We start from the raw sequence: 26193 nt of genomic DNA, 5'->3' as shown, positions 1-26193 counted from the left end.
ATTGGAAACTACACTGATAAAACGTCATAAGGCACAAGGCAATGTTATCCTGTTGGAGAGATCGGCCTTGCAGTAGTGAAACATACATTTAAGAGTTAGTAGGCTAACTTGGCAGATCCAAATGGCAGTTTAAAACTGCACATCCAGGCTCGGCAGTGAGCCATATTTAAAGTGCTACTTAAGAGGGTTTCACATTCAGTGCTGCAGGCCCATTAGTAGTATATGATTTCTAGTCCCTGGGCACGTGCTGTGCACTTTACTAGCGACGAATAAGTAAATCAAATATGCCAATTGTGGATAAACCGATTGTTATCATGTTTTAGGTAAAGAGTACATGCACTTTACCACTGGTTAGGAGTGGAAAATTACCCGTATTCCGAAAGCCAGCAAATACAAAGTCAGCAAAACCAGTCAAAAACAGGAGAACAGGAGACAAAATGTTTGGGAAACCCCCAAGAATGACAGGTCTAACAATTAGTAATGTTGAATACACTTGCGTCTGCAAAGAAAGAGCGTGACAAGTGTTGTAATGTGCCCGGTTTATAATTAACTGAAAAGAAACAAGAAATAGATCATCGTAATTCAGGTTTGGGTCGGCAATGCTTGTGAGATGGTTAATGTTTCCTTAGGAAAAATGTATAAAATGCTTGCAAATTGCTAACGCCACACTAGGTATCATTTTCAAAGAATATCAATTTAGGTTGCAGAGTATCCTGAAGCAAAAGGTAAGTTAAGATCATATTTTAAAATAATTGCTTTCATTGGGAGGTAAAAAAATGTAACACTGAATTGTGAAAAAGGCTAGCCTTTCTTTCAGCTCAATTATCAAAGTCTAACAGTCTTAAACTTAAGTAAATGAAAGTAACATGACAACTGGTGTTCCTGTCAAAATCTACTCGCTATAGATATAGACAGTGTCTCTGATCAATAATGTTAAAATTTCGATCAATCTGAAACTAATATGTGTTTTTAGTACAATACATCTTTGGAATAATGGTATGGGCCACATTTGTTTAGATTTGCCTTTCTTGGTTGATACACCTTGTCTTTTTCATTGACTTAAACTACAAACGGCGACATATTTCTTGATCTGAATGAATTGTACTGCTTCTCCATGAAAGAAAATACATTTAATATTTCCAAGAGAATTTACAGTTCTTCTATTACTGTTGTTATCATTCAAAATCCTATAAATGGCAACAAAGTTGACTATAAGGGCAACTTCTCTTGAAAGTCCACCGAATCCCCAGTTTAGTGGCAATGGGACGGATTCTGAAAGACTTGTTAAAGCTCTTTAATTCTACTCATAGTAGGTTTCCTCTCACAATATTCATGGATTTAACTATTCATAAAAAATCCCCAGGAGCGTGCATTGAAATCGTCCAAAATCCAGGAGCTACATGCTTATAGTTATGGTGTCAAAGCAACTTCTACGGATTGTGCACAGAGATTCAATATGGGGCTGGAACGTTTCTATATCACAACACACACAAAGATGCCCCCTTCTCACACTTACTTACAATATGATTTTAACAAAGACCAAATAAACTATTTCATTAGATCTGGTCTGGTACATTTATTTATACCTATTCTTCATATATTCTCTATGGAAACTAATATTCTCTAGAAAAGTTTTTAGGCGGTAAAAGAATACACACCTCAACAAAGCACTTACAATCTTATTCAATCAAATATTACAAAAACATTCAAGGAAATAACATCAAAGGAAAAACATAAAAAGAAAAAACATCCAACAAACATTTACAAAATCATGTTCATCAATTTGAAATACACTGAATCATTTCATTAATCGCAAACCTTAAAAGGACATAATTCATAACAAGAGCAACAACAATTGTGTCTCTTAGTCAACCAACACTTAATGTAATAATTGACTCTTGATGGATTTGGCAAATCCATCAAAAGCCAATTATTACATTAAGGATTATAAAAAGGGTTTGCTCGTCATGAGGAGGCCTCTTGAACGTCAGATCGTTACCGAAGCATGCCACTGAAATTAATCTTCTTATAGACTTACATCATCTAGATGTACTTTTTTTAACTGAGACTTGGACACATGCCAACTGTGAGACTGACTTAGCCTCTGCTTGCCCTCTAAATTTTAACATTCTCCATCTCCCTAGACCCAAAGGCCGCGGTGGCGGTGTCGGTGTCATCTTCCGAGCCTCGTGGCAAATGAACACCATTGACATAGATCCAGTACCCGGAATCGAGCTTTTCGGTCTGACTATAAATTGCCACCTAGGAGTCACCTTCACGGTAATTATCTGCTACCGACCGCCTGGGGCCTTCTCCCTCTCGCAACAGCAAGCGCTCCTCATGATTATCACTAATTTGGCAACCTCCCATAATAAACTTATTATTTTAGGAGACTTCAATCTTTGGCCAAACGGCAGCCTAGACACAGGTCTAAACAATCTTCTGCTGTCCTGTGACAGTGTGGGGCTTCACCAACTGATAAAGGACCCCACCCATTCCGCTGGCAACCGCCTTGACCTCATCTTTTCGAGTCCGGGTCTAACGCAAGTAGGCGACATCCTGCCTATGAGCTGGACAGACCACTCGCTCATTAAACTCTACATCAATAACGCCACAATAAGAAAGCCCAAGACTCAGTTGCCACCACAATTTTCTTATCGCAACTGGAAAGCTTTAGAAAAACTTAGCATCTCCGCCAAAGTCTTCGAGGTGGAAGATAGTTTCTCCTCTTCCAATTCGGTGGAATACAACTACAGATCCCTTAGCGCAAAATCACCTCCATCGCGGACTCGGCCGCCCCCTAAAACTCTGCAAACCCAAAGGTAGAGCACCTGCTCCCTGGTACAACGACTCCCTGAAAACCCTCAAATCAACCTGTAAACAGGCTGAGAGACAGTGGAGACACGGATACTGCAATAACAATAAAGTCCTTTGGAAAAAGGCACTCCGTGAATATAAATCCGCCATCACAGAGAGCAAAGCGAATTACTACTGCTCCACTATAGCTAATGTGGCCAACAGTCCTAAAAGCATATTTCAGATCCTGGACAATATTTTACATCCTGATTGCGCCAAAAACCCCATTCCCCCATCTCAGACCCTTTGTGATAGCCTTGCTCAGTTTTTCACCGACAAAATTGAGACTATCATAAACAATCTAGCCACGCCCCCACCACACATCCATCCCACCCCTCCCGAAGTCAGCCCCATCAATCCTGACTCTTCGAAGTCAGCCTGCCCTCCCACGAACAGGCTCCGAGCTTTCCCCCTTCTCTCTCAAACTGAATTTGATAAAGTGGCACAAGGCATCACCTCAGGATCTCCCCTTGATCCTTTGCCTCCGAAAATTTGGAAAGCATACGGGCACGAATTATTTCATACTCTCCGGATGATTTGTAATCAATCCCTCAGCTGTGGCTTCGTCCCCACCCCCTGGAAGCAAGCGCTCATCACCCCGCTTCTAAAGAAACCCACGCTTAATCCAGAATGCTTGTCCAATTTCCGCCCCATATCACTTCTGCCATTCCCGGTGAAGGTGCTTGAACGTTGGGTCAGTAACTGCCTCTCAACCCACCTCGAGCAGCACCACATTCTGCACGAATTCCAATTTGGTTTTCGCCCAGCCCATGGCACTGAAACCGCTGTGCTCACCGCCATGGAGGAGCTTCGAATGCGTGCAGACAGGGGCCAAGCCGTGGCCTTGATTTTATTAGACCTGTCTGCCGCATTCGATACTGTCAATCATGGGATCCTGCTCGAGCGGTTGAGAGAGGCAGGGATCAACGGCACGGCCCTGATCTGGTTCCACTCTTACCTCAGTGACAGAAAACAGGCTGTATCCCTTCCCCCTTTCCAATCGGCCTTCTCCCCTGTCCCTCACGGTGTTCCCCAGGGCTCCTCTATCAGCCCGATTCTATTTAATGTTTACTTGAAACCTTTGGTCACTCTAATCAAATCACACAACATGACCACAGTAAACTATGCGGACGATACTCAGCTCCTTCTCTCTTGGGAGGGCGAAGATTCCATCTCCTTAGAAGCTTTCCATAACTGTCTAAGAGACACCGCAAGCTGGCTGCACAGAAACTCCCTCCAGTTTAATTCCTCGAAAACCGAGGTTCTGTTCTGCCCTGCGAGCCGCATACCCCGCCCTCTGCCTGCTGAGTTTTGGCCCCCGGAAAACTCTAACAACCCGCCACCGGTCACCAGTGTTCGCAACCTGGGCGTCATGCTAAACCACCAACTAAGCATGGAAACGCAGGTTTCAAGAACAGTCGCCACCTGCTCAGGCCTTATGCGCTCATTGCGCAAAGTCCTGCCTCTATTACCACCTTCTGCCCGAGCATTGATAGTCAGGTGCACTATTCTTAGTCGCCTAGACTATTGTAATGCCCTGCTGTTTGAATCCCCTGCGACACTACTGGACAGACTCCAACGAGTTCAGTCGGCAGCAGCCAAACTGGCTCTTGGCTGGACCAGGAGATCTTCGACCACCGCAGCATTGGCCGAGCTGCATTGGTTGCCGCTGAAGCAACGCATTGCCTTCAAAGCCCTTTGCCTGGTCTTTAAGGCACTACACGGTGCCGGACCCAGACCTCTCCAACGTCTGTTCTCGTGGTATACTCCCACCAGAACACTTAGGTCTACAACCGCCTGCCTTGTGATAGTGCCCAGATGTAAGAAGGCCAGGACTGGGGGAAGATCGTTCAGAGTAGCTGCTGCCAAGCTGTGGAACAGTCTGCCTGTCGATATTCGCCAAATCCCTCATCTCCTTCCCTTTAGGAAACAAATTAAAACTTGGCTCTTTCCTCCGCCCCTTTAAATCCCCAGCCATAGCTCAACCCCCCCGTCTAAGACCCCCCAGGAGTAGCCAACAGCGCCAGGATACCTGCCAGGTGACAGTCGCGCTCTATAAATATTTTAATAATAATAATAATAATAATAATAATGAGAATCCTAAAGTTTAGAGCGGGTGGTGTTATTAGACTATGGAACAACTTCATTGGCGAAACTGCACATCAACTAGCAGCCAATATTCCTAAAGTTACTGGCTCCTACTATGGTAGAGCCATTTGCAAACTTTTATTTTTTTAGTTTAGAAGGCTTTATTGAATTAATTATGCCAAGTAAAACATTAGTACAGATCACACGCTATGATAAGCAGTAAAGGAAAAAAAATTACAACCATCAGCAATTAGAATAAAACACAAATCCCAAAAAGGGAAACCTAATAAATATACTCAGAGAGAATGCCTTTTTTAGGTTTCGACCTGGCGAGGGGCAGTGCCCCTCCCAGTTTGAAAACTTTTGTCTTCAGTATGGATGTCGGCACCGCCTCTGCCTCTCATTGGCTAGCTCCATAAATGGAGGCTAGCCATTGGGAGACAGAGGCTGTCAATCGCGCTTTCTCTTGAAAACGCGATTCGGGGGCGTTTCTGGTGCTTTTTTTAAGCCCTGCCTCTTTGTCCCGGGCCGCGCTGCGATTGGCTGCCGGCCCGGGACACCCCCGTGAAGTCATTCCCGGGCCGCGCTGTGATTGGCTGCCGGCCCGGGACACCCTCGTGACGACAGCCAATCACAGCGCGGCCCGGGACCTGACTTGTTTTTATCCCGTTCCCGCCCCCCCTCCCGCTGTCCGTGTGCCCGTGCTTAATGCTTGTTATCCAAGCATCGAGTACAACACTCGAAATGCTGTGAAAAACTATAATTTGCTGCAGCTGGTGAGTAGTTCTTTCCTCAAATATAAATATTTTTTTCTTTGACGGTACTGATTAAGACAGTACTTTCCATACCAAAGATATGTTGCCTTCTTATGGGTGAGATGCTAATGAAATCAAACTCACCTGGGCGCAATAACCCGTTATTTGCCTGTTCGGCGCTGTACAAGTCAGCACGCACCGGCAATCAAGAGACTGAGCGCCCTAAGCTCAAATGAACGGCATGGCGGCATGTGAAAGAAGAGTGAGCTGGGTACAACCCTTTCCCAAGACCACGCTGTGCCTCAGGGGCAGTGCAGCCAGAAAGTGTCATAAAGCAAAGTCACGTGTATCTGTAATGTACATTCGCAAGTGACAACAAAGGAGCTATTTCTTCAAGTCACACAGACCAAGGCTGCTGCTGCCGCCTCAGAGAGGTGTGTATTTCACGAAACCTGGCCAGTCTAATCTCATGCACAAAATGACAAAAATCTCTTTGCCTGCTCTGCATCCACCCCACCGTGGGGCTTGGACCGACTGCACTGGAATGTGGTTTCAAAAGTGGTGGATGGAGGGCTGGGGTGTGCGTAATTTCCTGTGGCACAGCATTTAGAAAAATGGTACATAAGTAGGTCAAATGCAAATTGTAATTACACAACATGGCATAACGACATGATGAAAACCTCTCGTGGGCCTAATTGAGGGGTCTCAGAGTAGAGCCGGTTATGTGGGACTGGTACCCTGGGGGTCTGCTTAAGTTAGGAAGACATCAGTGCTTAATTTGTGCCGGTGCTTTCCGGTGCTCAGCACCGGCACTTATTTTATGGGGCCGGGTCTATACGATTTTTCTTTGAGTCCTGGCCCGGTAATTATTTAAACGTAAATTCATGCTCTCCTTAAGTGGCTGCCTGCCTATGTCCTCGGAAGTCCCACCCTGGTCCAGGCATATCGAAGGAGCGTCTGCATCACGTTAGTGATGTCATGTCGCGCCTGATTTTCACAGATATTTCCGGCCGTTGGAGAGTGGCTGAGGGCGGGCTGCTGGCTGAGCTGGGGGCGGCAAGGCAGGCTGGAAGTACGCAGGACTGCCTGCCAGTAAACGTTTTACTTTATTCCAGCAGAAGTGAATATGTACGAGCGAGCGCCCGCTTTCAATGAAGGTATCATTTTAATTGATAGATTTTACAAAAACAAGCGATTGTCAGTGTCTGAGATTAATTCACGCATTTCATCTGTCACCTTCTTGTTTTTGCATACCTCCTAGAAATATTTGTGATGTATTTATTTCGGGCCCATATAGAAAACCGTAAGGAATAAAATCCATTGTGTAACATCACAAAACTCTTGGGCTACGTTACGTGCAGTCTCCCCACTTGGCCCTTCTAATACTCGGAGGTGGATGGAGAAAACAATCCTAAATCCAGCCAGAGCAGTTGTGCGCCTTCAATATGCTGGGAATTGCAACAGTTTTTGGATTCTCAAACTATGATGCATCCCTACTGGAATCTGCGTCTTGCATTGATTTAGAGGGGTAAGCTTGTTTGCTTCAGGATTGTCAATCGAGCAGGCAAGTGCGGAGTTATAAAAGTATGCATATTCATATGTTTCCTTTTCACTTTTTTCTTCTTATTGTGAGTATGTTTCCATGTGGGTGTCTGTGTATATTACGATACAAATTAAAAGAATGAGCTAATGCTATGTTATCAAACAAAGTTTTTTGTAGTGCCCCGTGAATCGTTTCCACACCTACTTGGCACTGTGGTGTGCCTCTGGGAGCCTGGCAGGGCACATCGTCGTGGCTTTTATGAGGGGTGCCAGCTTTGCGAATCATGCGTGTGCGTTTTTATTGGTGCGCTAGTGGGCCCTGGGAGTGTTGTACCCCTGTAAGCCTAGATATGACGTGCCATTTGTAAAATGTATGATGGCTAGGACCCTGCAAAGCACAGGAGGAGCTTTCGTTTTCCCAGGAGGCGCTTTTGCACTTTCATTCCATTTCCCAGGCTTGTTGTCTGTTTGTTTTGTAGTATATTGATGGTGAACTACTACTTGTATGCTGGACACGCTGCGACTTAGTTGGTATTTGAGTGCTCTCCAGTGCAACGAGCGGGAACAAGCCGCGATAGCTCTGTATGTTAAGCGCCAACAGCAGTAAAAACAGATCGCAGTTTCATATCCTGACTGGCTGACTCCACCTTTCATCTTGCAGAGGTTGATATAAACGTAATATCTTTGAGTAGGCTAATAATCGCTCAGTTTAGCAAGCGCCCAGAGTCAATTTAATTTATGGAGTGAGTGTCCTGTGCACAAGGACAACCCTGCTTTGTAAATATTGCCTGTGGTGGTGTTGAAAGTGGCCCTCTCGTGAGAACGTATCTAGGCAGTGCACAGGCGTTGCTGGAATTGTGTTGGTGTTATTGTGCATGCTTGCTGTGTACGTGTAAACATAATTCACTAGAGATATTTTACTATGAGGGTGCAAAAGTGCACTTTTTGCCTAGGTCCCTCCCTGGACAGTGAGAGATGTGGATTTAGCTCATGACTTTGAGCGCAGTAAGGCCCGAGCACTGTGTAAACTAATCAGCCTCCTTGAAGGTGAATTGTGTGGATTAAGTTTGAAACGACTGAAAGGCTTAAGTTAACACCCTTCATTACAAAAGCACGAGCGGTGAATAGGTTAAAGGTAAACAGTTGGCTATCTAAGGAAGCATATGTGGATTATTGCACCTAATCACCTTGTGAAAGGTGGAAGAGGCCAGCCTCCTGGCTAGAGTAGACAGGGCTTCTTCAAGGACTGGCCAATGAGAGGCGGGCAGGAGTTACCTAGGCTTGAATGGGACTCTAGCCTAGGCACTTGTCTGAGATTCATCAGGGCACAGAGGTCAGCAGCTGCCCTGGGAAAGAGGGGGCTTATAAGTGTGTGGCAAGGATTTGGGCTTGTGTTTACCATGGCACCTGCACCCCTGGCGGCAGAGCGTCAGGCAGCCTAGAAACCTGTGCTTGGAGACAGTGGGAGGGCACTCTTTGGGAGAGTTCATGAATATGTTTTTACGGGCACATTTTGGATGAGTATAAGCACGTTCTTGAGAGGGACAATGAAAGGGTGTCTTGGACAGCACAGCTGTGCATTGATGAGACAGGCCAAGAATGATACAGCCTTGTCACCTCTCAACTGTACATATTTAATTATTCTATATTTAATAAAGCAGCGGTGTACTCTTTTCTTGCTCTTCCCCAGTATCTTCCTCCCATTTACACCATACCCCTTCCCTTCTCTCCATTCTTCATTCACTTTCTGCCCTACGTACACGTTTCCTCTTAATCGCCACCTCCCCTCATTAATTGCTTTTCATTTTTCACCTTCTCATCTTTCCCTTCCACTTACTTTTCACAAAGTTCCTGCTGTCTGCTTTTCTTCCCCTTTTCCTCTTTCCTTTTTTCATTCTCATCATGTTCCACCCCAGTATTGCACTCCCTAGCTCTGCTTTCCTCACTTCTGTTCACATTCAATGTCTACTGCATCTATCTTTGCCTTCAGACCTCTCCTCCTTCCTCATTCTCCCTTTTATGTTTTTCCTTCTTGCTCATTACTTTATATCCACTCCAGCAACCTGTGTTTGTTTTCAGGGTCAAGAATTTAAATCTTGGTGCAGCAACTCAGTCTTTCATATATCTGAGGTCGATAAAATGGGTGCCAGTGAGCTGGATAACAACAGTTTAAATTCAGTGTTAAGGGACCCTTTTGGTGAATATGTGCTTTACAACATACATGGCATGTTGAGGACACAAATGTATTTCAATCTTTTGTTTTCAATTTCTATGCAATGTTACACTGTCATTATCCTCTCTCCTTGGCCCAGTACCTTTCATACTCCTATTCATTTCTCTGACCTCCTTTCTTTCCTTCGTGTCTCCTTTTTCTTTTCCCTTTTTCTTCCTCAGCACCTCCAGCCATTCCTTACACCCTCATTCCATTCTTGCTTCCTTACACCCTCATTCCATTCTTGCTTCCTTACACCCTATTCCATTCTTGCTTCCTTACACCCTCATTCATTCCCCCTACTTTCTTCCTGGGTGCATTTAATCCTCCTTCCTCTATTCTTTCCTTCCTCTTTTTCCTGCTCCTTCCTTCACCTCTTCTTTAATTTCTTCCTTTCTCAACCATTCCTTATGCTTATCTTGCTCCTTTCCTTTCTTCTTTCTTTTCATCCATCACACATAATTCACTTCCTTTCTCCCTCTATTCCTTCATTTCCTCCTTTCACATTCTTTTCTTATTCCCTCCTTCTTTCATCCATTGCTCATATATCATCACTCCAGTACTCCACTTCCTGCCTGCATTTGTTGCTGCCTTCTTTAATGTATTCCTTCCTGCACCGTTCCTTTCTTTTAAACAGCACAGTAGAAATACATTCTCTTTAATTTGCAAATCTACCTCTAAGTCCTCTAGTGACCGTTCCTGAAGCTGCATTTTGAGATTTACACACATTCTTCAATTTGAGTTCACTTTTAAGTTGTTGTCATGGACTTCCCATATGTTACATTATGTTATATTTGAGTTGTAGAAAAACTAATCACCCAAGAGGGTATCCAGGCACTTGGTCAGGTGTGAGGTCCCCGAGGCACTTATGTGAAGAGCCAGGTCTTCAGCTTCTTACGGATCTCAAGATGTGAGGAGGGGGCTATGGTGTGTTGAGGCTTGTGGTTGTGGGTGGAACCGATAAAGGAGGTGGGTGCAGCCTCTGGCAGAAGTCTCTGCCGGAAGTGGGTGGAGCTGATAAAGTGGGTGTGGCCTCCTAAAAAATATTTGAGCACCTGCACTTAATATTTTACAAATTAAGCACTGGAAGACATTAAGCAGTGACATTGACCTACTTGCATTTAAATTTGACCACCACGGTAGTGCAATGGACGTGGCTACGATGATAAGTGGGGCAGATCCAACCAAAAACAGCCAGGGTTCCCTACCTGGCACTATATTCACACTCTTAAACTTTACGAATAAAAAAACGTGTTTCTTGAAAATATGTGCAAGGACCCTATTAGTAATACAAGTCAGGGATGCAGTACTTGTAACATTTCCCAATTTTCAGTTCATGTTGCATAGTATACACGACCCCATTTCCTAGGAGCACTCCATTATCCCAGATGTTTTTCAGTAATGTTCTTTAAGCAGCATATACGTCTTTTATAGTACCTCATGCAAGCTAAATTGCTTCTAAGTGTTTGGCTAAATTCAGGGTCTGGGTGGAGTTTGTGACTGGGAAAGACTGGGAGCTCACAAACTGAGTCTGAAAGCAGTGCAAGTTCTCAAAGTGGCTCTCACTGACTCATAACAGTGCTCAGTCTACATGCTCATCCCATCTTTGGACTCTCTGCAGAGTACAGAGGTCCACAGCCACATATGTGTCATTTGGAATCATGAGTCTAAGGGAAAGTGTGTGAAGGAGATGCACACTTGTTGAGATATTAAGAGCAAAATACGGCCATCGCCAAAAGATAAGAAAATGCATTGCGAGTGTGCGTGAGTGTGTGTGTGTGTGTGTGTGTGCATGGGGGTGTGTGCGCGTGCGGTGTGTGTGTGTGTGTAAGAAAGACAAAGTGAAAGCATGGTCCTTTGAAGAGACATAGGATACAGGGGAAGGAGAGAGGGCAAGACCTGAAAGGGAAGAGCATGGCCTAGCTGCAGGAACTGGTAGTCTGTAGTGATTGGCTACAGTGATGAGACAGAACATAATTTCACCTAAAGGTTGCGTATGCTCTCTTGAGGGTGAGCTGAAGTGGTTTAGCTGGGGCAGGACCACAAGTGCACATTTAGCAAGCGTGAGCAGCTACTCTCATTCGCTATTTATGCTCTGTTGTATTTAGAGATATTTATTAGTGTAAAATGCCCCATGTCCATTTTGGAAACAATGGGCATTTTTTTGCGCTAAGAAAATAGTGCTAAATGCAGAATTACTCTTCTTGAATAATTCCAAATAATCTTGTGGAATCTTAGGGTAACTCTCTATATGATTACACTACGGAGAGTATGTGAGTTACACCCAGCCCTAGTTTCTTTCTGAGTTACAGCCCAGGTCCCCGATTCTCTATCTACCTAGCCCAGTGCTGCCCACTTGTGCCTAAACAGAATCAGAAAAGTAAGCCAGCTCTATACCCTCTGGAATCATCATCAAAGCTGCCACTGTGCAAACTGAGCTCCTGCTCTCTGCCTCACCTTCAGCTGCTGCTCGCTTGCACGTACCCTTTCATTTCGAACCGATGCTGCCTGCTGTGTGGGCTGTGAGAGCTGTGTGGGCTGTGAGAGCTGTGTGGGCATTGAGAGCTGTGTGGGCATTGAGAGCTGTGTGGGCTGTGTGGGCTGTGAGAGCTGTGTGGGCTGTGTGGGCTGTGAGAGCTGTGTGGTCTGTGAGAGCTGTGTGGGCATTGAGAGCTGTGTGGGATGTGAGAGCTGTGTGGGCTGTGAGAGCTGTGTGGGCTGTGAGAGCTGTGTGGGCTGTGAGAGCTGTGTGGGCATTGAGAGCTGTGTGGGCTGTGGGAGCTGTGTGGGCTGTGAGAGCTGTGTGGGCTGTGAGAGCTGTGTGGGCTGTGAGAGCTGTGTGGGCATTGAGAGCTGTGTGGGCATTGAGAGCTGTGTGGGCATTGAGAGCTGTGTGGGCATTGAGAGCTGTGTGGGCTGTGTGGGCTGTGAGAGCTGTGTGGGCTGTGTGGGCTGTGAGAGCTGTGTGGGCTGTGTGGGCTGTGTGGACTGTGTGAGGGCTGTGTGGGCTGAGTGAGCTGTGTGGGCTGTGTGGGCCTTGTGAGCTGTGAGAGCTGTGTGGGCTGTGTGGGCTGTGTGGCCTGTGAGGGCTGTGTGGGCTGTGTGGCCTGTGAGGGCTGTGAGGGCTGTGAGGGCTGTGTGGGCTGTGTGGGCTGTGAGAGCTCTGTGGGCTGTGAGAGCTGTGTGGGCTGTGAGAGCTGTGTGGGCTGTGAGAGCTGTTGTCAATGTAAATAACAATGCCATTTATTTATAATAAAAAAAAGAAATGTCATGAGCAATGCCAATAGCTCTACCTTTAATAATGCCGAGACCATTGCATTGTAAATGCTTGTTGTATCCCTTCAAAGAAGTTTCCCTTTCGTTTTGTCAATTGTGTGGTGAAGTCCTGGCAGTGCTCGAGTGATTATGGGCAGTTGTGTTATTTTCGTTATTCGTATGTCTTATTGTAAGCGTTTTATCTTGTCCGCAAGATGTGAGGAAAGTCTTGTGAATGCGCAGTCGATTGCGTTTCTCTGTTAAGAAATGTCGGCATTTTTTTGTTCGTGTTTACTTACCCCCCTGTGACGTCGTTGGTCAATGGCCAATGGTAAAGACGTTTTTTTTGGTAAGCCGAAGTTGTGTGTGTGTTTTCTTTAGTGCGTTGTGATCGGTGTAGTATGCGATTAATCCTGCCCCCTGTGTGGCGTCATTTGACACTCCTCGTCGATGGAAGGCCCGCCCGGTTTTTAATGCGAAGGCGTCAATGTTGTCTGGGTAACTGCAACGAATGTGTGTATATTTCTTATAGCGCGCACCTCTGCTGTTTTTGTATGTTGGTGTTACCGCGCTGTATGTGTGAATTTAAATTCATTGAAAGCGCATTTCCGCTGTATGTGTTGGGATTTGCAAATGTTTTTTTAGAAATTCATTGAAAGCGCATTTCCGCTCTATGTCTGCATATTGTGCGTTCTAAATTCGGTGAAAGCGCATTTCCGCTCTATGTGTGCATATGTAAGTGTGTTGTGAAGTCGCTTGTTCTAAATTGAAAGAAGCCTCTAAGGAGCTCTCAGGCGAGGCCACCTCCATGTGGGGATGTAATGAAAGGGGCGTTTTCATAAGAAATTGTAATACTCAGGTGAAGTATGTCCAGGCTCGCTTTCCGTCCTCCTCGAGCAGAGAGAGGATGAGAGAGAGAGGGGAATGCCAACCCCCGGCTGCACTTGCACGCTTTTCCCAGAGGCAGCGCCTGCGCCTTCTCTTTGCAGGCCTCATAGGTCCGCTGCGTCCCAAGAAGAATTTCCACAGATGTCTCTTTACTGCTTATGCGGACATCGCCCAGTCTGCATCTGCACACATTCCAGCGCCAGGGGCATGGGCACACATCTCTTCAATTATCTCTTTACGCCCATAACCCCCTTCCCCTCACCCCCGATTAATATTTCGCGCGTAAATTGCATCTGCACGAGTGCAGTCCCCCACGGTTGCATAGACACAGGCCTCCCGCAGTGTGCACATTCATAGATCACAGGTCTAGATCCTGTTGCACAAAAGCCCAGATCTCACCCAAGCTGCACGAGCACGAGTATCTCCCCCGGGTGTGGGAGCGGAGGGGGGGCTGCACATGACATACCACCTCTCCTCCCCCTCCCCTCAGCTCCGGTGCTGTCTTTGAGAGCTGGCAACTCTCTCCCCTCCCTCCCATCAGTATGCCGCATGAGGTGTCGTTCTCCATGGCAACTTCTTCCTTCCACCCCCGTGAAAGCATTAAAAGGCTCTTCTCTGCCTCCCCAGCAACAGGAGCCATGGCCCCGAGGAGACAGCTCACCTCCTGGCACCCACAGGTAGCTGACCTTGCAGTGCCTTCAAAGACTGCTTTTAATCAGAGGCCTCCCTCGGATCTACCCCTCCAGCTCGTGGCCTGGGCGGACGGCCTCCCCTGCACCGCATCCAGCCCCAGCGCACCGTCAAGGGCAAGAGTGGTGGAAATATCAACCCAGGGACACGGAAAGCAAGCCACGAGGCAGATGGAACCTAGACAGAAAACACAGTCCCAAACCAGCAGCAACCCCACCCTACTTTCGGAAATGTAATACTAATTATTTGGTTTTTTTGTGTAGCACTTTAATACTGCATGACTGCTAATGCCAAATGCTGCTATAATTGACGATGGAAGACTGAGTCAATCAATTGGTAGATTTGTAGAGTGCTACTTGTCACCCGTGAGGGTATCCAGGCGCTGGCAGGGTCCAGTTGGTTAGCCGAATGGCCAGGTCTTTAGGGACTTTCGGAACTCTGGAAGAGATGGGATGTCTGCAGATGAAAGGGTAGCTCATTTTGTCTTCGCTGCTAGGTAGGAGAAGCAGCAACCTCTGCATCTGCTACATCGGATGCAGGGTGAGGATCAGAGAAAGGGCCATAGAGTGGAGGAACTCTGGTGGGCTGATGTAAGTTCAGGTGGTGGTTGGATTCAACAGTGCCTGGATTTAAACTTGTGGCTTGCAGATAATCACATAGGTCAGCAAACAGCCATTTAACTCACTGAACAACCCCATTCCGAACCACAAACGTCCCTGAGAACAGAGGTAAGCATTGCAGGAAAAACACGTAGTATGGCAGCCACAAGCCTTACTCGAATAGAAGCTGCTACAGAACACATCTAACCCATGGGCTCTGGGTGGGTGTGTGTGGCTCAGGGTGTGTGTGTGTGGTTCTGGGTGTGTGTGTGTGGCTCTGGGTGTGTGTGGCTCTGGGTGTGTGTGTGTGTGGCTCTGGGTGTGTGTGTGTGGCTCTGTGTGTGTGTGTGTGTGTGTGTGGCTCTGGGTGTGTGTGTGTGTGTGGCTCTGTGTGTGTGTGTGGCTCTGGGTGTGTGTGTGTTTGTGGCTCTGGGTGTGTGTGTGTGTGTGGCTCTGTGTGTGTGTGTGTGTGTGTGGCACTGGGTGTGTGTGCGGCATGGGTGTGTGTGTGTGGCTGGCTCTGGGTGTGTGTGTGTGGCTGGCTCGGGTGTGTGTGTGTGGCTGGCTCTGGGTGTGTGTGGCTGGCTCTGGGTGTGTGTGTGTGGCTGGCTCTGGGTGTGTGTGTGTGGTAGTAATTGCTGTCTGCTCAGCTCGTCCGTAGGGTACAATGGGTCTCACATTTGCGAGAGATTACGCTTATGGCAATGTAAATGACAATGCCATTTATTTATCTCTTTTCAAAACCAACACATAAATACAAATTTTGTCATTTACAATGCCAATAGCTCTAACTTTTCCAAAGGCGAAACCATTGCATTGTAAATGCTTGTTTTAAATATTGTGGATTACAGAAAAGAAAGAAAAGAAAAGAGAAAGAGGAAAAGAAAGGAAAGGAAAGGAAAGGAGAAAAGAGGAGAAGGAAGAAAGAAAGACGGGGAAGTAAACAAAAGAAGGAGTGAAGCTAGATAGTTAATAGAAAGAGAAAAAGAGAGAGGGGCATATTAAGTTGCATGTCTGGAAAGAACGTCTGTTAAAGGCATCCATAACAAGTCTCTCTTAATAACAAGAGGAGTAGTCGTAGCATGGGCACGATCAGGTCTATGATGATGACATACCAAGTTCCACCATGCAGCATAAGAGGTTTTTGAAGTATCTTTCCAGTTTGAAGTAATTACCTGCAAATAAATAGCTATAAACAAATCTCTAAATTGACGTACGGTGTGGGAAACATTCCAAATAGGAGAGGAACCACCTAAAAAAAATTGAACAATATCAAAAGTATGACTAGAACATAAAATCTCATTCAACTTGCGCCATATAAGTTGCCAAAGGGATTTAACCAAGGGACAAAGGAAAAACATATGAAGCAAATTACTATCAGGGTGAGGGCAGGACCAACATTGACTAGAGTCTATACTTTAAAACTTGAAAAGGTCGGAGGGGGTAAAGAAAAGGCGATTATAGAAAAAGTACAGAGTCTGAGTGGTGCTAGCCGAGCGAGACACAGTATGAATCTTAGACCAGACAGACTCCCAAATCTGCAAAGAAAAATCCTGTACCAAATATTTTTCCCACGCAAGTTCAGCTTTGGATTTGGGACGACCAAGTGGAGGCCGGGAGAGAATCTTGTAAATAGTGGCAGCTTTATGTGGAGTATCAAAATCCAAAGTTGAAGCCTCAGGCCGGACAGTGTCAGACAAAGTGATGTGGTGTGAATTCAGAGCAGAGAGGGCTGTGGAAAGGTCAAGGAATTGAGAGGAATACCTAGTAGACAATTTAGAAGATGAACAGAAGGTTGGAAAATCCACTAGGGAACCATTAACAAAAAGTTGGTTAGCGTACATAATACCCGTGTCGATCCATTCTTTCCAGAAGAGAGCTTTGTTTTTGATCTTCAAAGAGTGGTTATACCATAGAGGGTATCCTGCCCCTCAGGGGTCCCCTCATTAAGGTGCTGAGACCTCTATTGCTACTTGTGCAGTGAATGCTTTGAGTGTGAAGCAAGCTTTTCCAGCTGCCTCATGTCTTTTGTGTGAGTCATGGAAATTTGTTCTTGCGTGCCGATACTCTAAGGCAGATGTAGTCAAGCTTTTTTGCGCTCAGCCCCCTCAGTGCACAATGTTTGAATTTGTGACCCCCTCCAAAACTTTAGGGCAAGGATCGGGGTAGCGGAGGGCTGGGCTGTATGCAGAATGTGGGGCTTTTGAGATCAGTTCAAGAATACCTTTTCTGTAGCTCATAATCCACAATAAGTGAGAGATTTGCAAAAAAATTAAATTTATTGAACAAAAACAGAAACTGACCAAAAACCTCTGCTCCCCATAATTGGGGTGTTCTGAGCCACCTGCATTCCTGAGCCCCAATGCAACTGTACTTGTTGCACTAATGACAGCTGGAGCCCTAAGTAGCAGGCTTTTCTGCCTCTTTCATCACTTCTCCACCATGCCTGATCATCACTCCATTCTTGACTCATTGACCCTGTTTTGTTTTTGGTTTGAGCCTGAACTCGGCCAGTGCTTTACATGGGAACCAGTTACAATATACAAAGTCAGGCCATTGTTTTTAGACATTTGAACAAAATTGCAAGTGGTACAGAATGCCGTCGCTAGATTAGTGCTGGATGTTCCCAAATACCAGTCCATTAGGGCTGGGGTTCAGGAGTTGCATTGACTGCCAGTTGGCCAGCGCATAAAATTCAAGGCACTTTGCATTGCACATAATCAATCAATCAATCACAAAATCAATCAATCAATCAATCAATCATAAAATTTGTATAGCGCGCTACTCACCCGTGAGGGTCTCAAGGTGCTGAGGGCGGGGGTCGCTACTGCTCGAACAGCCAGGTCTTGAGTTGTTTCCTGAAGGAGAGGTGATCCTGGGTCAGCCGTAGGTGAGTGGGGAGGGAGTTCCATGTCTTGGCTGCCAGGTAGGAGAAGGATCTTCCTCCGACGGTGTATTTCCGAATTCTTGGGACAGAGGCGAGGGTGAGGCTGGCGGAACGGAGCTGGCGGGTGGGTGTGTAGAAAGTGAGGCGGCTGTTGAGGTACTTCGGGCCCAAGTCGTGGAGTGCCTTGTGTGCGTGGGTGAGGAGTCTGAACGTGATCCTCTTGTTGACGGGGAGCCAGTGCAGGTCTTTCAGGTGGGCAGAGATGTGGCTGCGGCGCGGGATGTCCAGGATGAGTGGTGCTGAGGCGTTCTGGATGCGCTGGAGTCTTTTCTGGAGTTTGGCTGTGGTTCCAGCGTAGAGGGTGTTCCCGTAGTCCAGACGGTTGGTGACGAGGGCCTGGGTGACCATCTTCCTGGTTTCGGTGGGGATCCATCGGAAAATCTTTCGGAGCATGCGCAGGGTGTTGAAGCAGGATGATGAGACTGCGTTCACTTGCTTGGTCATCGTGAGAGAGGAGTCCAGGATGACGCCCAGGTTGCGTGCGTGGTCCGTTGGTTTGGGTGCGCTGCCCAGGGCAGGGGGCCACCAGGAGTCGTCCCAGGCGGAAGGGGATGGTCCGAGGATGAGGACTTCTGTCTTGTCTAAGTTCAGTTTCAGACGGCTGATCTTCATCCATTCCGCGACATCTTTCATTCCTTCCTGGAGGTTGGCTTTGGGGGTGGCGGGGTCGTTGGTGAGGGAGAGGATCAGCTGGGTGTCGTCGGCGTAGGAGATGATGTTGAAGTTATGTTGGCGGGCGATGTCTGCTAGGAGGCTCATGTAGACGTTGAAGAGGGTGGGGCTGAGTGAGGATCCTTGCGGGACGCCGCAGATGACTTCGGTGGCTGCGGATCGGAACGGGGGGAGGCGGACTCTCTGGGTTCTTCCGGCGAGGAACGAGATGATCCACTCCAGTGCCGCTCCTTGGATTCTGGTGTTGCTGAGGCGCTGTGTCAGGGTGCAGTGGCAGACGGTATCGAAGGCTGCTGAGAGCTCCAGGAGGATGAGGGCAGCCGTTTCCCCGTTGTAGAGCAGGGACCTGATGTCGTCGGTGGCTGCGATGAGGGCAGTCTCGGTGCTGTGGTTTTCTCAGAAGCCGGACTGTGAGGGGTCGAGGGAACTGTTGGTCTCGAGGAAGGTGGAGAGTTGTCTGTTGGCGATCTTCTCTATGACTTTGGCTGGAAAGGGGAGGAGCGAGATGGGGCGAAAGTTCTTCAGGTCTGTGGGGTCAGCGGTGGGTTTCTTGAGGAGGGCACTCAGCTCGGCATGTTTCCAGCTCTCTGGGAAGGTGGCGGATGCAAAGGAGCTGTTGATGATGTTCCGGAGTTGGGGTGTGCAATGGTGGCGTTGGCTTTGTTGAAGATGTGGCGTGGGCAGGGGTTGGTGGGGGAGCCGGAGTGGATGGTGTTCATCATGCGGGTGGTGTCTTCGGTGCTGACAGGGGTCCAGGTGTAGAGGGTGGTGGTTGGGGGCGCTGGTTCGGCGGTTGGGTGCGTGGTTTGTGCGCCGAAGCTGTTATGTATGTCGGCGATCTTGCGGTGGAAGAACGAGGCGCGAGAGTCGCAGAGGTCTTGCGAGGGAGTGATGTCGGTGTTGCAGGCGCTGGGATTTGAGAGCTCTTTGCCGATGTTGAATTGCTCCTTGCTGTTGTGGGTGTTGTTGTCCAGTCTTTCTTTGAATGTTGTCTTCTTGGTGCTTTGGATCAGCTGGTGGTGTTTGCGGGTGGTGTTCTTGAGGGCGGTCATGTTCTCTGCTGTCTGGTCGTGGCGCCAGGCTTTCTCGAGGGTGCGGCAGGTTTTCTTGGAGTTTTTGAGGTTGATGGTAAACCACGAGGCTTTCCTGCTGCCGAGTCTGCTGGGAGGATTCTTCAGTGGTGCGAGTTCGTCGGCGCAGTTGGTAAGCCACTGTGTTAGGTTGCAGGCTGCTTCGTTGGGGTCCGTCGTGTTGGTGGGCGGGTTCTGGCTGAGGGCGGTGGTGAGCTGGTCAGCGGTGATCTTGCTCCAGCTCCTGCGGGGAACCTGTTGCGGGTATGTGGTGGGTCGTGGTTCTCCTGAAGTTGAAGTGGACGCAGCTGTGGTCTCTCCAGTGTAGTCCGGTGGAGTGGCTGAAGGAGATGTGCTTGCTGGAGGAGAAGACGGGGTCAAGTGTGTGTCCGGCGTAGTGGGTGGGGATGTTCACCAGTTGCTTGAGTCCGAGGTTGGCGAGGTTGTCCAGCAGGGCGGTGGTGTTGCAGCCCTTGTTGTTCTCCAGGTGGAAGTTGAGGTCCCCAAGGACGATGTAGTCTGTGGAGGTGAGGGCGAGTGGACTGATGAAGTCTGCGATGGCTTCGCTGAATTGTGTGCGTGGTCCTGGAGGTCTGTAGATGAGGGTGCCTCTGAGGGTGGTCTTGGGGTCGATGTGTATCTGGAAGTGAAGGTGCTCGGCGGCGGTGAGGGTGTTGTCGGAGTTGGTCGTGATGCGGATGGTGTTTCTGTGGACGATGGCGATGCCTCCTCCGGTTTGGTTGATGCGGTCCCTCCGGGTGATCTTGTAGCCGTCCGGGATGGCTATGGCGATGTCGGGGGCTGAGGAGGCATTCATCCAGGTTTCCGTGAGGAAGGCGACGTCTGGTGAGGTTGTGTCGAGGAGGTTCCAGAGTTCCACAGCGTGCCTGTGGATGGAGCGGGTGTTGAGCAGGATGCACTTGAGGTGGTTGTTGCTGGTGCTTGGCTTGGTGGGTGTGGTGCAGGTCCGGAGACAGGTGAATCGGCAGGCTTGGCAGGTGAAGGGTCCGTGGATGCATTTCAGGGTGGCTCGGTAGCAGGCGGGGTTCCGGCCGCCATTGAGTGCGTGGAGTGTGGCGGCGGCGTAGGTCCGTCCGGTGCGCTGGCATCGTCGGGGCCAGGGGTCCTGGCGCTGGGCGCGGTCCAGGCGCGGATGGGCGTAGGCGGGCTTGCCTTTGGCATGCCTTCGAGGCCCAATCGCCACGCCCGCTGCGCGTGACCACTGTGCGTGGTCTCCATATGAGGCGAAGTGGGAGGGAGGAGCAGCTGGGAGGCGGCCAATGGGGTTTACAGAAAGGAAAGGGGGCCGGGACGCGAGGGAGCAGCGGTGGGAAGCGGGGAGCTAGGGGGGCACACAACAGAGGGTACAATCCAATGAAAGGCACAAAATGAATTAAACAGAAGGAAAAAAATACAAGATAAGACTAACTGGCGAAACAGAAGTACAATTAAGTCAAGCTGGCAGAAAATGTGGAGAGCTCTGAGGGACGAAGAACGAGCGGCAGCGAGGGGGCACCAAGGTCAGGGACGAGCCTGTGGCGCAGGGCAGGGGAGTACCAACAGCTGGAGGGCCGTGCGGCGTGGGGGTGTCCTGGGGGCAAGTCACCCATAACATAAGGAACTTTACAGAGAAGGTCCACAATTTCTTTGAGATGCTTTTAGCTTGTACTCTCCAAGCACACCGCTACGCTCATCCAATGCTTTCCTGATGCCCACCTCCAGAGTCAAAAGGATGAACTGGGGGGGGAGGAGTTTCAGACATAGCACTATCAGGATATGGAACTCTCTTCCGCGCTTTCTTAGGAAGATTTCATTCCTGTTTGAATTTAGGAAACACCTCAAAAGACATGGCTTTTCAAAAATTAGTTTCCCTAACACAGTATGCGAACCGGAAGCGCCTAGACACCTATAGGTATTAGTGCGCTGTATAAATTGTTATAACATAACATAACATTAACTGATCTGCCCAGAATCACAGGTTCCCAAATTCCGAAGCCGGCAGCTCTCAACTGTAGAAACTTCTTCTCCCTTTCAGAAACAAATAAGCTCCCATGTGTTTCCCCCCTTTTGCAGCAAAGGCGCCCTCCACTCCAATGGTATCAAAAAGAATGAGCCCGATACTTTAAAAAAAAAAAAGAAAGATAGTCCTAATTATCATGCAGTGGACCTTGAGACCCCTGGACCACTATGTAGCTGCACATGCTTTACTATTGGTAGCTACTGCCTTAGGAAGTTTGCTGTCTTCTCTGTCAATTATTAAAAACGTAGTCTTTCAACTTGCCAAGTTCTTCTGCCTGCCATCTTTCGGACACCCAAACTATGGTGTACCTTTTGCTTCAATTTCTACTACCTGAGCTATTGCTCCGAGGAATGCAACACTAGTACAACAAGTGTGGACTGAGCCCTAATGCAAACAAGTAAGGATAGTAAACAGCCACAATTGAGGTTTAGTTGGCCCCTCATCAAGGCTACCGGTTCCCCCACGCCTCTGAGTCATCACTCTTAGGTCTGAGGCGCAAGGCAGGTTTTCTGCTCCATTGAGCAAAAAACAATATGAAAAGCTCCACATCTTGTCCCCCATAGCTTAGGCCCTGTTTTGTGACAACAAGTGTGACTTGAGCCCCATCACTAGCGAACAGGCCCCGCTCCCATTTGTTATACTAAGCCTGTCATAATTGGGGTGCACTGGCCACTTACACCAATAGCCTCAATGCCACAGCTCCTACTGCACTAATGTTTGTGATGACCCTTTAAAACCACTCCTGTGTTGAAAAAAGCAAGGAAGGACAGAAAAGTAAAAAAGAAACAAGCTTTCCTTCCAGGATACCTGCTACCTGAAAGAAATGTAAGTGTATGCAATTGTTTAATCACCAAATATAAAGGCTGCTTTGGAGCCAGCATAAGCTTTAACTGATGGAGTCATGTAGAATTCCTTGGTTTTCAAAGATGTATTCTTCTTGAGAGGTAATGACAGGATGTTACCAGTTTGGTTCTGGACTGTGTCCTTTGAATAAACACTTATAAAATGTTTCAAGGTATAGTCTGATTACTTATTACTAAAATATATAGATATAAATAGAGACTTAGGGCCTCATTATAATGGCAGAGGGCCCGCCAGCCGGTCGGTGGGGGGCCCTAGGCCATCGTACTGCTGTTTTACCCCCGCCACATTATGATGGCAGGGGAATCATTGGTTAGGCGTGGCGGACATAAAGACCGCCCGCCACTGTTTCGACAGGCAGTCCTTTTCTGACTGCCTGTCGGAACAAAAACACTGGCCAACAATGCGGTGATACCTTGCAGGCACAGCCATAGGGATTATGATATCCCTTTCCTCCGTTTGTTTTGCAGCAGACAACCCGCTGTAAAACAAATTGCGGGAACAGATTTGGGGGCCCATAGCGCCCCCCTCAATCCCAGTTGCAGGGACATGTACCCTGGGGAGCACCTATGGTGCCCCCTACATATCCCTTCCCCATGTGGCAGGCATCACAGGGTTATCCAGGGATGGGATGTGTCTACCCCCACCATTTTGCATTGTGGCGGGGGCTGCTGACAGCATCCCCGCCACAATGCAAAATATAGGCGAAGCAACCGCTGTGGTGGCGGTCGCATCGTGATTAGGATTGTGGGGAGGCCGTGTCGTAGGCGGCCAGTCCTAAATCTGTATCAATGGCGGCAGGACTAAAGTCTGTCACCATCATAATGAGGCCCTTACATATTCACAGTGCTTTCCATCATAGGCTGGGACCTCGTATCCCCATAAAAACACAAGTCATTATTACTCATTTGCCCCAACCAGGATTCAATTCTGTGACTTTCTGGTCAAACATAGACATCCATGGTGATGGCATTAGCCTACTGAGGTTTCATAATGTAATCAGAGTGAATTTCAACTGATTAGTTAAACTTGCATTTATTTTTCATTTTACATGCGTGCATGATATCAATTCATATACGATATTTAGGCCCTAACAGCTGTTTACTTTATTCAAAGGCAATATTTAACCGTTAGAAAAGCTTATTTTAATGTAAAGGACATAGATCTGTTTTTCTTGTACAGTTATTATTTTGCATTTGGGCATGGATTATTTGCAATGTGACACATTTTTATTGTCTTTAAAAGCTTTGTTTCAATATTGTTGGTTTTCTATTATATCGTACTAAATGTCTATTGAGGCAATCTGAGGTTTAGGTTCAAATACACTTTTTAATTAATTTTACAATTTTTTAAAACTCTTTTTATTTTGGTACAGAACATCATCCTTTTCATTTAACATTGTTGAATACACTTTTTAACATGTTTTCAAATGTAAGATTACGACATTAATCTCCCCTTAACACCACCACCCCTTCCATCCTCCAGAGGCCATCTTGTTTCCAAAGCTCCATTAGCGGGACAGATTTCGGTCCTAGCGAACAGCATTGTTCACCAGCAGCAAAAAAATCTTCTACATCATCAAAGATTTCACCACACCCGGAACCACCTCTAGTAACATCACCTCCTCCCAAGAGCTATGTCCTCGCAAACGTGTTTCACAATAAAACTGCAGCTCTAGAGGTCACCTTTAAGCACCCATCCTGACTTCATCAACCTCGCAGCCAGTCTACCAATCTCTGCCAAAAAATGCACCTTGACCACATGGAACATCATCACCACAGACAATACTGGTACAACCATGAAGTCCATCCACTCCAGTGCCTTATCTGAGATATGCCCCTCTCATGCCTTCATCAAAGGACTAACCACTATTAGTGAAGCCCTCACGCCTCATCTGCAGAGTACCTCAAGGTTCGTCACTCAGCCCTACCGTCTTCAAGATCTAGATGACCTCACTGGCCAATGTCATCCGCACCTTGAAGGTCATTATCCTCACCTATGCCAGTGTCATGCAACACATACTGCCACTCAATGGCGAACAGCACAGGTAAGAGTGGTGAGGCGGGTGGGTTATGCGGGAAAGTCAACAGATGACGGATTGTCTAAAATTAAATGAAAAAATTAAGTAAAACCACTTACCTTTCACTTGCCACATCGCCTAGTTGGCCCTGCCCCACCGCCCCATTCTTCCTACCTGTGCTTGACAACCCACCCCCCCCCCCCAACAGAAGAGACAAATTCATCACCAGCACATCCGAAGCAGCCACCTCAATAAAGTCAAGCTGTCTCAAGCTGAAGACTTACAAGACAGAAGTAATGATGTTTCAAGTTGGAGACTCTTTATCATATTTTGTAATGGCATTTGTTGCCTGATTTTCATCTTATGAGGCCTCAGCTGATGCTTTGGTTCTTGCTTTGGCTTCTTGAGTCAAGCCAGACTTCTGGATCTCTCCAAGTCTGTCCAAGTCCCCTTGTGAGGATTTGGGAGTATTATATGATATGGCGGTGGGGCCTTATCACGCTGGAAAACACTGTCTTGGGTCCAGCCAGGCACGTTTGTATCATGTAGGCAGCTGTGGCTTCAAGCAGAAAGGCTTGACAAAGGAACTTAGGGGGTGATTAGGATGGCGGTCGGACTTTTGTTCTACCGCCATCCTTTCTTAAAAGGGATTGCCTGACAAGGTATCTGCGATCTCACCATAGGCATTAGGATACAGCTGCCACCACAGCAGTTGCAATGCCTATATTTTGTATTGCAGTGGGTGCTGCTGGCTGCAGCATACTCAGCAGTATAAAAAGGGGACACTGCAAATATCCCTGCACTACGTGGGAGCAGAGGCGGCTCCTCCATATGGGTGGAGGAACGTCGCCCATGTTGCATTCACTGGAGTGGGACTAGTAATTTTTACCCCTCCGCTATCTGACTCTTTCCATACTGTTGCACTCACTAGTGTGGGAATAGTTATTTTTACCCCTCCGCTATCCAACAATTTCTCTACTGTTGCACTCACTGGAGTGGGAATAGTAATTTTTACCCCTCCTCTATCCAACAATTTCCCTACTGTTGCACTCACTGGATTGGGAATAGTAATTTTTACCTCTCCGCTATCCAACACTTTCCCTAATGTTGCAGTAATTGGAATGGGAATAGTAATTTTTAGCCCTACGCTATCCAACACTTTCCCTACTATTGCACTCAATGGAGTGCAAAATGTAAGTTATTTATTTGTAAATCTTTATATATTTATAACATTTTAAAATAAATTAAAATGATTAGATTCATTGTTTTAAATTAAATATACATTTATATATGACTTTTTATATATGTATGCTTAGACTTTTTAAGTAAATGTATTTATTATATTTGTCAAAATGTACATTACATCTGAATAATTTTTTTAAGTTAATTTTATTATTACATTTATTTAACATTTTTTTATATAAAAAACAATATTTTGTACATCGATTTTTTAACATCTATATTATTTTTTCGATACTTTAGTCATTTACTTTATAAAGATAGGATGTCGATATTTTGGCTATCGATATTTTTGTGTCAATATTTGTGTATGGGGATATTTTGGTAATCGATATTATGTCAGTGAACCCTGTGTCTTGCTTGGGAACTGGCTTTTACTGGCAGGTGCAGTGTACTTCCTCTTGCCCATATTCATAAATCAGTAAAAAAATAAGAACAAAATCTCTCCAAGTTCGAGCCTGCACCCTCCTCCCTCCCTC

General features: G+C 47.0%; 1 protein-coding gene across 1 annotated transcript in view; it reads left to right on the top strand.

Moving 5' to 3' along the window:
- The first annotated feature begins 676 nt into the window (after positions 1-676).
- LOC147698597 (protein HP-25 homolog 1-like) overlaps positions 677-26193 on the top strand; it is a 158087-nt gene continuing 132570 nt past the window's right edge. The window contains exon 1 of the mRNA XM_086935191.1: positions 677-725. The gene's annotated coding sequence lies outside the window, so the exon portion shown is untranslated. The remainder of the gene's footprint in view (positions 726-26193) is intronic.

This window comes from Lissotriton vulgaris, chromosome 8, assembly GCF_964263255.1.
Source record: "Lissotriton vulgaris chromosome 8, aLisVul1.2, whole genome shotgun sequence".
Taxonomy (NCBI): domain Eukaryota; kingdom Metazoa; phylum Chordata; class Amphibia; order Caudata; family Salamandridae; genus Lissotriton; species Lissotriton vulgaris.
Note: the sequence above shows the minus strand (reverse complement) of the source record. Positions and strands in the feature narration are given on the sequence as shown.